The sequence below is a fragment of the Eptatretus burgeri genome, chromosome 7 (assembly GCF_056783735.1).
Source record: "Eptatretus burgeri isolate ZD-2024b chromosome 7, Ebu_testis_v1, whole genome shotgun sequence".
Lineage (NCBI taxonomy): Eukaryota > Metazoa > Chordata > Myxini > Myxiniformes > Myxinidae > Eptatretus > Eptatretus burgeri.
The window spans coordinates 70,398,275-70,413,321 of NC_140967.1; the positions used below are offsets into that span (position 1 = coordinate 70,398,275).

Below are 15,047 nucleotides of genomic sequence, written 5' to 3' on the forward strand. Positions count from 1 at the left end.
TATATATATATATATATATATATATATATATATATATATATATATATATATATATATACATATATATATATATATATATATATATATATATATATATATATATACATATATATACATATATATATATATATATATATATATATACATATATATATATATATATATATATATACATATATATATACATATATATATACATATATATATACATATATATATATATATATATATATATATATACATACATATATATACATACATATATATATATATATATATATATATATATATATATATATATATATATATATATATGTACATATATATATGTATATATATATATATATATATATATATATATATATATATATATATATATATATATTATATACTGTACATTCCAATCATGGCATGTAGAAAAGGGAGATGAAAGTGGTTTTAAAGTATTTCAAGGAAGGGGATAAATGATCCTCTAAAAACTAAAGCTCATAAAAAGTGTGCATGATATAACTTATTTCAATCTTCCCAGATGTGCTTTGCAATTGCACCCCACAATGCAGGTTTATTCTGCAGGATTAGATACACCCAGAATGTTTGTAGTCGTTTCACTGTCAAACTGAGGCTGTGAACTCCATTCTGCTGGCAGCAGTCAATAGCCCAGGGGACAGGTGGCTCTGATAGCTGACATGTCTTCCAGCCCAGGGCCCCATCACTTTACCCCCGATCCCATCATATCATTGCTCTTCGCTTCACATCAACGTAGTGGAAGTGAAAACCTGCCTTTTTGAGCTGACATGACACCCAGAGCATGTGCTTGCCTGGAACCTATGTGTGACACAATAATAGTGCGGGTGAAATCCACACTGTGTTTAGATTTTTCCCGAACTTCACATCACTTGTGAGGGACACATTTCATGAGTCATATTATACATGCCCTCAGTGCATAAAAAACAATTCAGCTTTCAGATCATCTTTGATGAATCACAATTAAAGAAAGCTACATGGCATGCAACAACAGGGTGACAAGTCTACTTTCTTTGGTTCAGGAGTCAGAGAATTATGGGAAGAAGTTGGTCTTTGTTGACCAATTCATTGATTATTCCCACTCCACTCTTCATGAATTTTTTTACCAGCAGCTCGTAGATCAAAAGATGACACTTACAAAATTGAATACTTCGTTAATAAAAACCACACTCACATCTCCTATCGCAGATCACACAATCTATTATGTGCAAAGGGGAGTGTGGTAGCATCCACATCAGAGTTTGACGTGTTTCTTGACAAAGTCTAGGCTCATGGGAGAGGAAGGTGAAAGAAAGTAAAAGGAAATGCACTGACAGTGGTGCAGGTGGATGGCAACACAGAGACACAACAAGGGTTGAATCCATCCATCCATTAGGACCATACTCTGTGCAGAGCGTTGGTGCCGCCGAAGCAGTCTCCTTGGCTATTGGAAACAATCCTGGACGGGTCGCCACTCCGACACAGTATACCAGCATGCTGGCACTCATTTTGCCGACCTCGGAAGGATGACAGGCAGAGTCAACCCCACCTGGTGTTAATTCAACAGCTGAGCGGGATTTGAACTCAGGACCCTAGGATCCCAAGCCCACTACCTTAACCATTAAGCCAACACCAGGCATAGGGTTGAATGAATACAGGACAAAGATTCAGGAAGGAAACATGGCAACCTGTAAGTAGATGAGTAGAGGGATGGGAGCTGGGTTAATGAAACACAATATTATGAGTAGAGATGAAAGATGACATAATGTGATAGTGCACTGTGACTTGAATTACTGTGGAGAAGGTGAAATTGAATGACTGAGGAAGGAGTTTCAATGAGTGGGAAAAGAAAGGATTGAGCAGTGAGCATGGATTTTGGGAGTTTCACAAGGATATATTTTCTGGAAGAAAGTGTGTGACCTGGAAGGAGTGGGAGTGATTGAGGTATAGAATAACAGAAGAAAAATAACTTCAGGAGAAGTGTTAGATGAGTGACCTGTCTGCCATGAGATAATAGCAGGCCCTGTGCTTCTGGTTCTTTGTGGTATTGAGAGTCTTGGATTCTACAGCATTCATCAGATACAGGTGTGGTGGGGGCATCACCTCATGGGGATGATCAGTAGTCCACTCAGGGATAGACAAAGGTCTTATTGGCTGTGAAAAGTTTTTGTTGAACAATGAAGGACTCGGCATGAGGATGCCCAGTCTGCAGCTGGCTTTGGAGGCCAGCTTTGATTACAAAACAATCTGTCCATGAGAGCTTGTTGCTCATCTTGAGCAGTGCCTTTCCTCTCTGCTTACCTGGAAAGGATCAGAAACTGGTCGAATAGTTGAAACATTTCTTTAAATTCAAGCAAATCACACATTATCATCATCTCTCCAGAAGGACCGTAACATGAACCCACTTATCTATTTCCACAATCAACCCCTGGAAGAGATTCAGTCTTTCAAACTTCTGCGGTGACATTACTAGCTTTTAATAGCTTTTATAACATGATCAGATAACTTTGTACGATGTTGTTTATCTTGAGAGCTTTCATTTTCTCATAGCTTTCCTGTTATATCTCTTAAAAAAAGGATGAAATGAATGAGATGTGGGAGTCGCGTCTCTTCTTGCTTTATAAGCATACCAGGCAGTATTTTAAAAAAAACTTCTCCAGATGTTTACAAACTCCATAAGTTCCTCTCTATTTTGTTATATCTGAAAACATGTATTTTTAGCTCCAGTTTTCGTGCCTCTACATTCGTTCTCACTTTGTATTTCTCCATGACACATTGAGCGGTGTGGAGGAGGTGTACTCATCAACGATTACATTTCTTCGTTTTTAATCACTTCTACAACATGAGATAATTTGCACGATGTTATTTATTTTAAGATATTTGAATTCCTTGGAGCTTTTCTGTTATATCTCCCATACAAAGGACAAAAAGGGTGAACGTTGTGAATTTTGTCACTTCATGCCTTATAACGGAAAACAAAATCTATATATATATATATATATATATATATATATATATATATATATATATATATATATATATATATATATATATATATATATATATAGTATCCAGACTTTAATATTTAATAGAAATTAAGTAAATACAGAGGGTGGTGTGATGTTAAGTTTGAACAACAGTGAGCACATAGTGTCAACATGTGCTGGAATGAGTGCATATCATCAGTCAGCTGGTACCCATGAGCCAGTCCACAATGACAAGGTGGTATAGTTTTATACATTAAACAAAGTGATTATTTGACCGTGAATGTGACATTACACTGATGTCATACATATAAGTATATATCTCACATACACATACACAGACAGACACACACACTATCATTTCAAGTGTTTGTGTGTGCGTTTGTAAGTCTTTCACAACTGAACCGTAGCACCTAGAGGCCCCAAATTTGGGGTGCAGGTACTGCAGAATCTGGGCAATGTTTTAAGCTACTACACATTGGCCTTCACTTCCATAAGACTGCTATAAAGTGTATATTGGGATACACCTACACACACAAACATGGGGTCTTCCGAGCAAGCATGCATGACATTGGCCATTCGCAAGTTTGCAGTGTTCATGTGAGAAATTTCAGAGGTTATCTTGAAGACTCAAAATCGGTGGACTGTCACCATGTTGGCGATGAGGTCCTTGGGTACGAGTCCTTGGATAAGTCAAAAAATTTTCACACCAGCGCCATGCAGAAATTTATTATATATTTATATATATATACCGGGCGTAGTGGCGTGCGCCTGTAATCCGGCTACTCGGAGGCTTGGGTTGGAGGATCGCTTGAGGATGGGAGCTCTGTATTGGGCCGCGCTATGAGAGGGTGTTGGGCAGCCCGGAATCATGGCGAAACCCAATCCTTATCCCTGTGTCGTAAGAGGCGACCAGGGTTGCGTCAGGAAGGGCATCCGGCGTAAAACCTATACCAAATCAGTATGCGGATCATAACGGATGATCCGCTGTGGCGACCCCTAACGGGAGCAGCCGAAAGACGAACAACAACAACATATATATATACATATATATATATATATATATATATATATATATATATATATACATGTATATACATATATATATATATACATACACACACACACACACACACACACACACACACACACACACACACACACACACACACACACACACACACACACACACACACACACACACACACACACACACACCACCGGTCTTAAGTTTTATAACACCCCCACTTTTCCAGTTTTTACTGAAATTTAAGCAGTTCAAGACCTGTGAATAACCTGAAATGGTACAAAGCTCAACGGTAAACTGCCAGAGGTTAAAAAAAAGTTTAGGTTCCCAAAAACTGAAAAATAATGTAAATTTCAGAGTTGTTAAAAAAGGCCCTTTTCAGGGAACAAGTAATGGGTTAGCAACTGCAGCTGTTCTGCAGCAATGGTAGTAAATTAAATCTTGAAAGTTGATGCAAACAATTCTTGCAGGTGTCCCAACTTTTGTTGATTAGTTACAAACCCTCTGTCTGTATAAAAGCAGTGTTGAAACAGACTGTGTTGCTACACCCTCTGAAGCATTTTTTGGACAATATTGCACTGCAGGAAGTAGTATATTGCTATCATAATGGTGAGAAAAAGACAATTAACAAAGGAAGACAGACAGACCATTATGACCGTTAAAAGTGTAGGTCTTTCGTTTAGAGAAATTGCAAAGAAGCCAAGGTGTCAGTGAGTACAGTTTCCTACACCATCAAACGACACTTGGAAACTGGAAGAAACTCTGACAGGAAGAGGCCGAGCAGACCCAAATACACAACATGATCAGAAGACAAGTTTCTGAGAGTCAACAGCTTGTGTGATAGGCAGCTCACAGGACAGCAGCTTCAAGCACAGCTTAACACTGGTCGAAGTAAGGAAGTCTCAGTTTCAACTGTGAAGAGAAGACTTCGAGCTGCAGGTTTGACAGATCGAAGGAAGTAAGAAAGCCATTGCTAAGATGGCAAAATAAGAAAAATAGGCTTGCCTCGGCCATGAAGCACCGCCAGTGGACCACTGAAAACTAGAAGAAGGTCTTATGGACCAGTCCAGATGAATCAAAATTTGAAATCTTCGGTTCATCACGCAGGGTTTTTGTACACCGTCGAATAGGTGACAGTATGGTTCCTCAGTGTGTGACACCAGCTGTCAACCATGGTGGAGGAAGCGTGATGATCGGGGGGCTCTTTTGCTGGATCCAGAGTCGGCGACTTAAACAGAGTGACTGGCACCCTGAACCAAAAGGGCAACCACAGCATTTTGCAGCACCATGCAATACCCTCTGGTCTACACCTAGTTGGTCAGGGGTTCATCCTCCAGCAAGATAACGACCCAAAACATACCTCCAGGCTATGTCAGAACTACCTTAGAAGGAAAGAACAAGACGGTAAGCTTCAAATCATGGAATGGCCAACACAGTCTCCAGACTTAAACCCCATCCAGCTGGTTTGGGATGAACTGGACAGAAGGGTGAAAGCAAAGCAACCGACAAGTGAAATACATTTGTCGGAACTTCTGCAACAGTGTTGGGAAGAACTTTCCGAACAATATTTGATTTCCATTGTGGAAAGAATTCCACAATTATGTTCGGCTGTTATATCTGCAAAAGTTGGCTACTTTGATGAGTCAAAAATTTTGATTAAATTTTGTTCAACAAAACGATTCCATGATTTATTTTTTTATCTGCAATTGTTTATTTGTTCGACATTTTAATTTCGGAGTACATTGAAACATTAAACTGCTTAAATTTCAGTAAAAACTGGAAAAATGGGGGTGTTCGAAAACTTTAGACCGGTAGTGTACATACATATGCATATGCATATAATATACATAATGACCAGCCTACGAAACACACACACACACACACACACACACACACACACACACACACACACACACACACACACACACACACACACACACACACACACACACACACACACACACACACACACACACACACACACACACACACACACCACAGTGATTTAATTGGCTTCTGAAGGAGCTTGTACAGAAATAACTCTTTGTTCAAGAATATTGGAAGACATTGATTGAGTTTTACACTTAATGCAATTAAATCAGTCGATGATGGAAAAATCATCATGGTACGTATTTGGGATTTGATCTTGTTTTTCAGAAATCGTGAGCTATCTGCTGTTTCAGAATCCTGAGCTCTGCTCAGGTGGCAATGTCACAAAGGCCAACCCAAGTCTATGTTTCCAATACTATAGGATTAGAATTGAAGAAAAATGTGAAATTTTAAAATATATGCATCATCACAGAAAATTTACTTGACTTAATAATAACTTCTGCAAATCTACATTTTATTTAAATCCAGGAATGTATGATAATAGCAGTGAAAATATTCATCCTATGGTCTGTATCTAGTGCTTCATTGGAATAAAAAGCCACACTCTTAAATATCCTTCCAGGGATGGACAATAGCTTTTGTTTCTTTCGGCATTAACAATACATGAATTGGAGCAATACTTGTGATGTAATTATTGTGTATGTAAAATGACAATGAGAAACCTCCACAGACCCATATTTAATGCTCCATCATCACCGTGTGTCCACTTAACACTGATACAAAAACACTTTGAAAAATTGCCATCAACTGCTGGAGGTCAAAGGCTCATCCATGAAACAAAAACTCAAATCTGTGCCACTACCTTGCAGAGGGCTCCGTTTTCTTTGAACCTACGGTGCCTTAGAAGGGGCTGAGGCATCCACGGGCCTGTGTCTGCTATAACTCATCTGTCACATGCCCAGAAATTAAACCGGGCCTGATTTATTGACTGACATTGGCAAATGTCAGGGCCAGCTTTACTCGGTTGCCTCATCAGCAGCCACTGCTCATTCTCATCCTGAGCAAACGACTCAAACGGGTGGCACAATGCCAAGATAGGATTTGGGCCGTAGGATTGACACCCGATGAAGGTGAGCTGGGAGAGTATGATTGTAAGGACCGAGGCAAAAGAGTGCAAAAGCAAAATGGCCACCACCTGCAGCAAGATACCAATGGTCTATATATTTTATTCCATTTAATTTATTGTTTGGTGAGATAGGGGGAATAAGGTCCCAATCATAAGATGGGTGTTGCATTCGTGAGACTGCATCAAAACATTGTAGAGTTCTAAACTGATTATACATAAGTCTATAAACCTTCCTGCCGACAATGACAACAGAATGCACATGGGAAATGCATATTTCCAATGATTAGGCATCATAAAAGTACAGGTAATAATGATTAGGAAACAGTGACAACAAAAGGTATTGTTCCAGACGAATTACACAACAGGGATAAAAACATTAGCCTCAAGAGACCAACCTCTCTGCTTTATCATGCCATTCAGGAATGCTTTTCTGCCTCAAGTCAATCGATAACTGAATAAAGAGGAATGATAATTGATAAGCAAACCCATGACGAGGCCCTTGGGTAATCAAGCCTCCAACCCTGACCTTGATTTTCCCGTAAGTCCTGACAATGTCGTAATTTGTTCCAAAATGCTGGTACAATAAGTTGTGCCACAAGAAAGCATCCCAATTTGTCTGTGCGAACTCAAAATGGTCGACAACGGGGATCAAACTAAAAAAAAATTAGATTCTTCAAAATAATATTTGTCGGTGTATCTGGAGGTGGAGGCCATTTTGTAAGGACAGTACAATTGTGAAAAGGACATTACACATTTGTGTAAGGACAAGGACAGTGTAAGGACAGTGCCTATTTTCCTTTCAGTGCATTTCACCATTCTTCCTGGAGATTTCCAAATGAATTTTCATGCTGATTGGGACACAATGAATTACTAGATTGAGCTATAAACCAGTGAGCAAATGCTGAACCATAAACCAACGAGCAAAGACTGGGGTCTGGATTTTAAAAAAGAAAAAGCTGAACATCAGTTTATTTTTCCTGTACTCCTTCTTTTGTCAGATTCTGGATATGTCGGGATGAAAAGAAAAGTAGGCACAAATTGGTAAGGCCTCAAATGAAAAAAGTCGAGTTCTAAGTCAGTAAAAAGGACAAGTGCAACACCTCACTATGCAAAATTTATGCTGTGCTGTATGGGGAAGGCCCTTTCCCAAACAAGTTTGGCAATCGTTTCCTCCGGGGTTGAGACAAGATGCCGGGAGGCTTGGAAACGGTCGTGTGAGTTCGAGTCACAGATGCAAGGTGCATGCAGGACACTTGAATGGGCAACAATGTGGGAAGAATGACGGGTGCATGCTGCGAGGTGTCAGCACAAGGAGTGTGCTCGCGTGTGCAATGTGCCTGGATTCGTTACAGGCCTCGATCCGTTCGTGTCTGTCACGGGCGATTTGCATTGGAATGGTTCGTTCCACTCAGTCCTTGGTGGCAACTCTGGATGGTGAGCTGTGACGGGTCATTTTGACCATGGCAAGGGCAGGCAGGGACAGTGGCTTGTAAATGGTGAGTGGGGCAGTATCCCTCAGGATGAGTTTCCAAGATTTTCCACCAAAAAATTTGTTTTTAGTAGGATATTCAAAATTACATTTGACGTCAAGTTAAATGAATTTCTATGGGGAATACAAGACACGATTAATCGCCAGATATGGAAGGAAAGACCGGAGCAGAGGAACGGGACTCGTAAATGTCGTAGGCTTGTCATCTCTGCTCGGTCAGAATTTAAAGATGCCACGCGACGTGTAAACACTAGCGAAAGACCGCCATGCATGATCCATTGTGTACGTATGAGCAGGCACTATTTAATGTCACACAGGAACACGGTAAGACGGGAGTGTTTACGTGCACCAGAGCCAATGATTACACAGTCTCATCAACCCTCAGGCTGCAGACTTCTGCCATCTGGCTGTACTCGCCTTTTGCAGAAACAATACGATAGAATGAAACTCAACCATGCTGCACACTACATTACAGTCCCTTTCAGGACAGACGACATCCTTACACACTTTGCTTTAGAAAGGGGTTGCATTGCCACCTACTGTCAATCTGACCGAGAGTTTGAAAGCATCAAAATAGTGAAAAAATTAAAAGGATTCACAAAAAATCTATTGACATGTTGAACGAAAATTAAAGTTATCTTTGTTATTATTATAATAAATCTGATATTGAGTATCATTTATTGGACAAATAATTATCCCTGGACATCAGATTTACTTATGTTTGTTAGAAATATTCTGTGAAAGGATGGACTATAAAATTTCCTGACTTATTTGCCTATTGTACAATAAAGAAGCACAAAGCAGTCGTGTTAAATTGCAACTGAGATCGATGGAGTACTGCTCTGGGCCAGCGTTTCTGCCTCACATCTTGCTCAGCTGGACGCCGTGGAAACCAAGGCCTTCAAGATCATTGGAACATCCCACAATGAAGCTGAGTCTATGGGCCTATCTCTTCACCATCGCAGACAGGTCGGTGGTCTCTGTCTTCTTCCACCTCCTTTCTGGTCTTGCACCCTTTGCTATTTCTGTGACACCTCCCCCCCCCCCCCCACCAACCAGGTTTCTGCAGGGTGCACATGGTCCACCAGGAACCCTCTTCTGGTGAAACTCCCAAAATCCAGAATCACTGCTCACCTCCACTCATTCATTCCTCTCTTTTCTCACCTATGGAATCAACTTCCACATTCTCTTCAATCTCATTCTTCCCTCCAAATCTTCAAGACAGCTGTTCACCACCATCTCAGATCATCCCCCATCCAAAACCATGATCTTTATACCCTCGTTAACCCGCCACCACCACCCCCAAGCCCACCTCCTTCCAAATTTCCAGTTTTGCCTTCCTGAGCATTTTCTTCTGTATCCATCCTGTCCACGCCACGCGTGTGCTTTCCTTCATCCCATTCCTCCCCACACCGATTATTTGTCCAAGTCTCCCTCTATTTTGTCCTCCAACCCTGCCGTTGGTGTGTCCCCTCCTCTCTCTACTGTTCCTTTTGAACTGTTGCTTCCTAATCAGTTCAGTTTTCTGGCTCTTCTATACAAAAAATAAAAAAATGATCCGTGTTGAGTCCATTCGGGAAAGCTAAGCTGGATGTCCAGTGTACTTGCATTTACTGGTGAACAACAAATATCCCATGGTACCTTTTGAAAAGAGTAGGCAACTGTGTTTCAGCATGCTGGGCATATTCTAAATTCCTGCTCTGCTCTACAGGGAACACTGCTTCAACAGCACTCCCACCCCTTCAGAAATGATGCAAACCTGCAGACAGGTGTGTATACACACGCAGAGAGATAAAGGCATTGCACCTCTTCGTACAAAAGATTCCATTGGTTAATTTAATGTCAACAAAAAATGCTGATCAAGTATTCAGCTTTAATATGTCCTGAGAATGCAATGTACTGTCTCCACGGCTACAAAACATCAAATGAGATGATAATCTATGGAAGAGCCACCCCACAGAATGAACACTATGATAAGGCAAGGTTTTAACAGACTTCTACCAAACAAAAATGTTCAATATGTTACCGATTGTGGCCTCATGGTTACTTGTGGATTGAACTCTTATTTTCACTTCCATTATAAGGAAGGTGCTCACAATCCAGTTAAATGAACAAATTGATGTTAATAGTACATGCCATGCCATGTTACAGGAAGTATGGCAATGCTACAGTCTGGATTCAAAACAAAATAGTAGTTTCATGGTTTCATGGTGATATATCAGCAAGCACTGAACTTTGGACCTAGCTTGTTTAGATTCTCAAGCTCCAGCAAACAGCAGGTCTGAGACGCAAGAAATGCAGAGGATACCACAAATCACAACAGATGCCACTTTGGATGCGGCGGTAGCCATCATAATGGAGTGGAAGTGGGGTGGGTGGCAGGGTATAGCTGTCACCGCTGTCCCCAAGGGGCCTCACAGCATCCAGTCATCGGCCTGCCTTGACAATACACCAACAGCGAATTACCGGTCGCATGTATGCCGAATAAATTGGATCGGTTGGCCATGCTGCATGCTTCCCCAGTGAGACCATTACCAAACAGTCACCTACATCTGCTGACCAGGTGGACCTCAGCAGCTTCGTCTATGTTACGTATCACTCATGTGATGATGCAATTGCTCCAAGTATATTACTATTACATATATATATATATATATATATATATATATATATATATATATATATATGTTTCAACAGCAGTTCATGGTATGATGCTGATTGTACCTCATAATGCATGCCAAATATTTTACATGTCGTGGTGTATGGTGTTGCAATATTTATGTATAACAACCAGATCTCTAACTCCGTGTGATCGCCTTCTTTGACGGATTGTATTTCCTGTGCGTGTGTGTCCATGGATGATAATATGCCAAATGGATCGTAGATCATGGATTACAGATTTGTGTCACTGTGAGGTTTCGTCGTGCAATCTAAGCCTTCTTCAATCTAAATTTTTCATGCACCTCTGGAATGAGTTTGGGATGATATGATCGTTACACATGTACACATAAGTGAAGGGTTCGTTTCGAGACATACGTATATAGACGATGTACACATCTGTTTTTCATCACATACATATCTAAAGGGTGAAACCATTCCATGAACACTACATCCTCACAACTGGATTCAGTTTTATCAGTCTTTTTTTTCTGAGAATTTCCCATCAAAATGATAAATCAATATCCTGTATTGTTCCAAAACTTTTAGGTACTATATTTGCAATATTGCAAAGGTCAGTATTAGAAGTATATTAAAGTCTCGATCAAGGCCTTCTTGTAAGCCCATCATTGTGTTAATCACACCATAATTAACAACATATCCAATTTAGTAAGCTGGCTTCAAAGTAAATTAAAGACCTAATCATAACACGTTCTACGAAGCACATTAATTGTCTACTCCCAGTGGTCCATTCTGTGTGATGCACATTTCAAACTCGGCCTTAGGAGTACTCACATTGTGGAAGGATTGTACCAGGAAGAGAAGTACATGCTATAATCGACAAGCTCTGGTGTAAAGAAAAGGTCCTTGTCTGTTGGTTGGTGCCAGAGAAAGGTCCTCAAGCATAAGAAAAATCAGCAACGACACAAGGTGACAGCTGACAGCTTGCTCTGTCTCTCCGCACACTGAGACAGCTGTCAGGAGCCGAGGCCAAATGCATGTGTCAACAGGTGCCACGTCAGTGCCGTCCGACACTTCATTAGGTCATCACCACCATGCGACAAGGCCTTCCGTAATGAGGTGGTGGACCTTTGGCTGTTCAGTAAGAAGCTGGACCTGCCGACAGAGACTACCGACTGGACATGGCTCTGGATATTAAATGCACTGATGAAACCGTTGTCATACTTTCACTTTTCTGGATCAATGCTTGTTGGTCAACAGCAAAAGTACATGCCAAAATCCAAATACTGTGCAATATATACTGTAAATTCACAACGTATGTTCTCTTCTGTTGAATATTACATTCAATACCAGAGAGACAATGGTTTGGAATTTACCAAATCCATACCATTGGAAAAGCTTCGGTTTAAGAGCAATCTCAAATCGATTCGAATCAGTCAAATACAGTCGAGTTCCAGTATAATGCATTCCAATACAATGGCCAGCCCATGGAATGTCTTTATTCTTTATGAGACTCCATTTTATATGTACTTTGGGGTTTCCGCAATTTAAAAATTGGAACGGCAAAATAGTCTCATAATAATACAAGGTAACGAATATGTCAAAATGATTCTGGATTTTTTTTTTCTCACCCAGATTCAAGGTGCAGCATCATTCATTCAATAAAACTAACATCATGCTACCACAGAGAAGAAGCATTAGGAAGATACACGTCACGATAAATGAATACAGAAATGATGAGCGGTTAATCCCGGAGATCAAACACGTTTTGTTGAAAAACGTCCGACATTGTCCAAAGGAATCGACAGCTTGCAGTCACCCCGGCTACAAAAACCGATATGTACTGTGAGACGGCACGTGCACAAGGATTTTATAAACCACAACAACAGGAAAGAAATGGCTACATCACTAAACCTCCACCATGTTGTGTCCTTGCACACAAGGGCCAGCAAAACAATTGTAGCTTGCCATTGTGTAGCTATCCCACAACTCTTCCTCGGAGAGCCATCCATTGCAAAGAAATGTAGTGAACCGACATGACTGCTCCCCTGGGAGTTCAAGCTAGTGTTTGCACAATGCTGGGGCTTCACACCATCACACCGCGACACTCTGCACTCAAAGTGGCATTGATGTTGAAAATGATGTTGGATAGTGGATGAAAGCTGGCTTATTGAAAGAAAGAAAAAAAAAACACACTTCCTGTTTCCAGCCCGAGGCTATGATGCTAATGAAGTATAACAACACTTCCATTTAAGTCTATCACTGGTGGTTTTGGTTTGAGTCAAATGGTAAAAGGCTTGTGCTCACCAACCAGCAAAATCCTTGGACAGGGAAGGTCAATCAACTTGACAAGCGGTTTCCCAATAGACTTACTTTGACAGTCTTACTGGATACTCTCTAGGGTACTGTTGAGATCGAGCCCAAAGAACAATCCTGAGGAGAAGGTAGCCACCGGTTGTGTAGTGGGCCTACAGAGGAGGCTGTCAAGCTGATGGGCCCCAGGCTTCGCCAGCCTGATGGACGGTCACGCTTTTGCACAGGTTTGATTTTTGCCTTGACGGGCTGTCGGACCATCACTGCAACTCAACAAACCCTCTAAGTATACCAGAACCCTCATCCTCATTCAGCCACTAAGCAAACCAGTATGATGAGCTGCTTTGACAAACTGCCAAATTCAGTATCGTGGTGATCCAGAGACGTGAATTGTAAGGTACCTGACATATATGAACCTTTCAAGGATTCCAGAGACAAAATAAATACCAGAGTGCAATAATCAAAATTCTGTTGAATTTCCAAGTCTACCTATTGTAGTAATGTTGTCAATTTCATGCTGATCTCATAGATATTTGCAAAACCAAAGTTGGATTTAACTAAAAGCAATCACATGATGGCATGATGTATTCAGCGATAATTATCCTGAAGCTACCAAACTTAAACAGCAGCAGAGTAACACAGTGGTTGTATGTTCTTGAAATGAAGCATCCTGAATGTGCATGGAATTGCTTTCACAAAGGAAAGTAATAAAACTAACATAAACATGTGTTTCCAATAGGAAACTCTCAAGTCCACAAGAATTTCTGTAATTGGGACAATAGCAAAGTATTAAATTTTCATCAAGCATACCCTTGAGTAAAAAATCTTGCGGCATCTCATAACCTGCTCACCAGAACATTGCCATCGAGACAAGGGAGTGGGTCACACTCACTGACGTGCCAAGGAAATGATAAATGGACGGTCAGGGTCAGGGAGGGGACAGTTTTGTCGAGAAAAAAAAAAGAAGCGAAGAACAGGGAGGAAAGGGTGGGGTGTATGGAAAAAAAAAAAAGATCCAAAGCAAGCTGAAACCGAAATACATTGAAGAGGGGGAGGGGTGGTTGAAAACTCATGCTTTTGGCATTTGTTGCAGTCAAACTGGCTCTCTTCACGGCTCCGTATTTCAGCAGAGGCAGACGTTTGGTCATGTCAAGCCCCTCGTTTCTGGTGTCCCGTCTGTACGGCTTGACACTGCGCAGTTCAGCTGTCCTGTCATTCCCCTTCAACTCTCACCCCTTCAAAGCATCCCCAGTTCCTGGCCCCTCAGTCCCCTTCCTCTCGAGCCCAATCACCTCCCACTTTCCTCCGTGTCTCCTGCTCCATCATTCCTCACCACACCGTCGGGCCAGGCGCTTGTTACCCACGGCGTTGGAGTTATTGACAGTCGGAAGCGAACACTTGTCATTCAAGCTATAACAAGGCACAAGGCAAAAAAGAAGCCTCACTCGCAGAGCGACACCAGTGATATTTTTAAAGGGTTTAATTGTTTTTCTTTCATAACGACAAAACAGTATGTGATATGTTAATTAATTAACAATGTTCCTTCATTCTACCTCAACAGTTGTTAATGTTACTTTCTGAGTCCTTCACAGAGGAATCTGATTCAGATGTTTGTGGAATTTTTTTTTTTTTTTTGCTGATTATCTTTGATTTCCC

At 40.8% G+C, this 15,047-nt stretch overlaps 1 protein-coding gene across 8 annotated transcripts in view; it reads right to left on the minus strand.

The window, feature by feature from the left end:
- The window catches only part of LOC147023500 (teashirt homolog 3-like), a 368,991-nt gene that overhangs the window by 63,270 nt on the left and 290,674 nt on the right, over nt 1–15,047 (minus strand). Inside the window, exon 5 of one of the 8 annotated variants that reach the window (XR_015060230.1) lies at nt 14,243–14,801. The exons of the other annotated variants lie outside the window; for them this stretch is intronic. The gene's annotated coding sequence lies outside the window, so the exon portion shown is untranslated. The remainder of the gene's footprint in view (nt 1–14,242; nt 14,802–15,047) is intronic. 8 annotated transcript variants of the gene reach the window in all.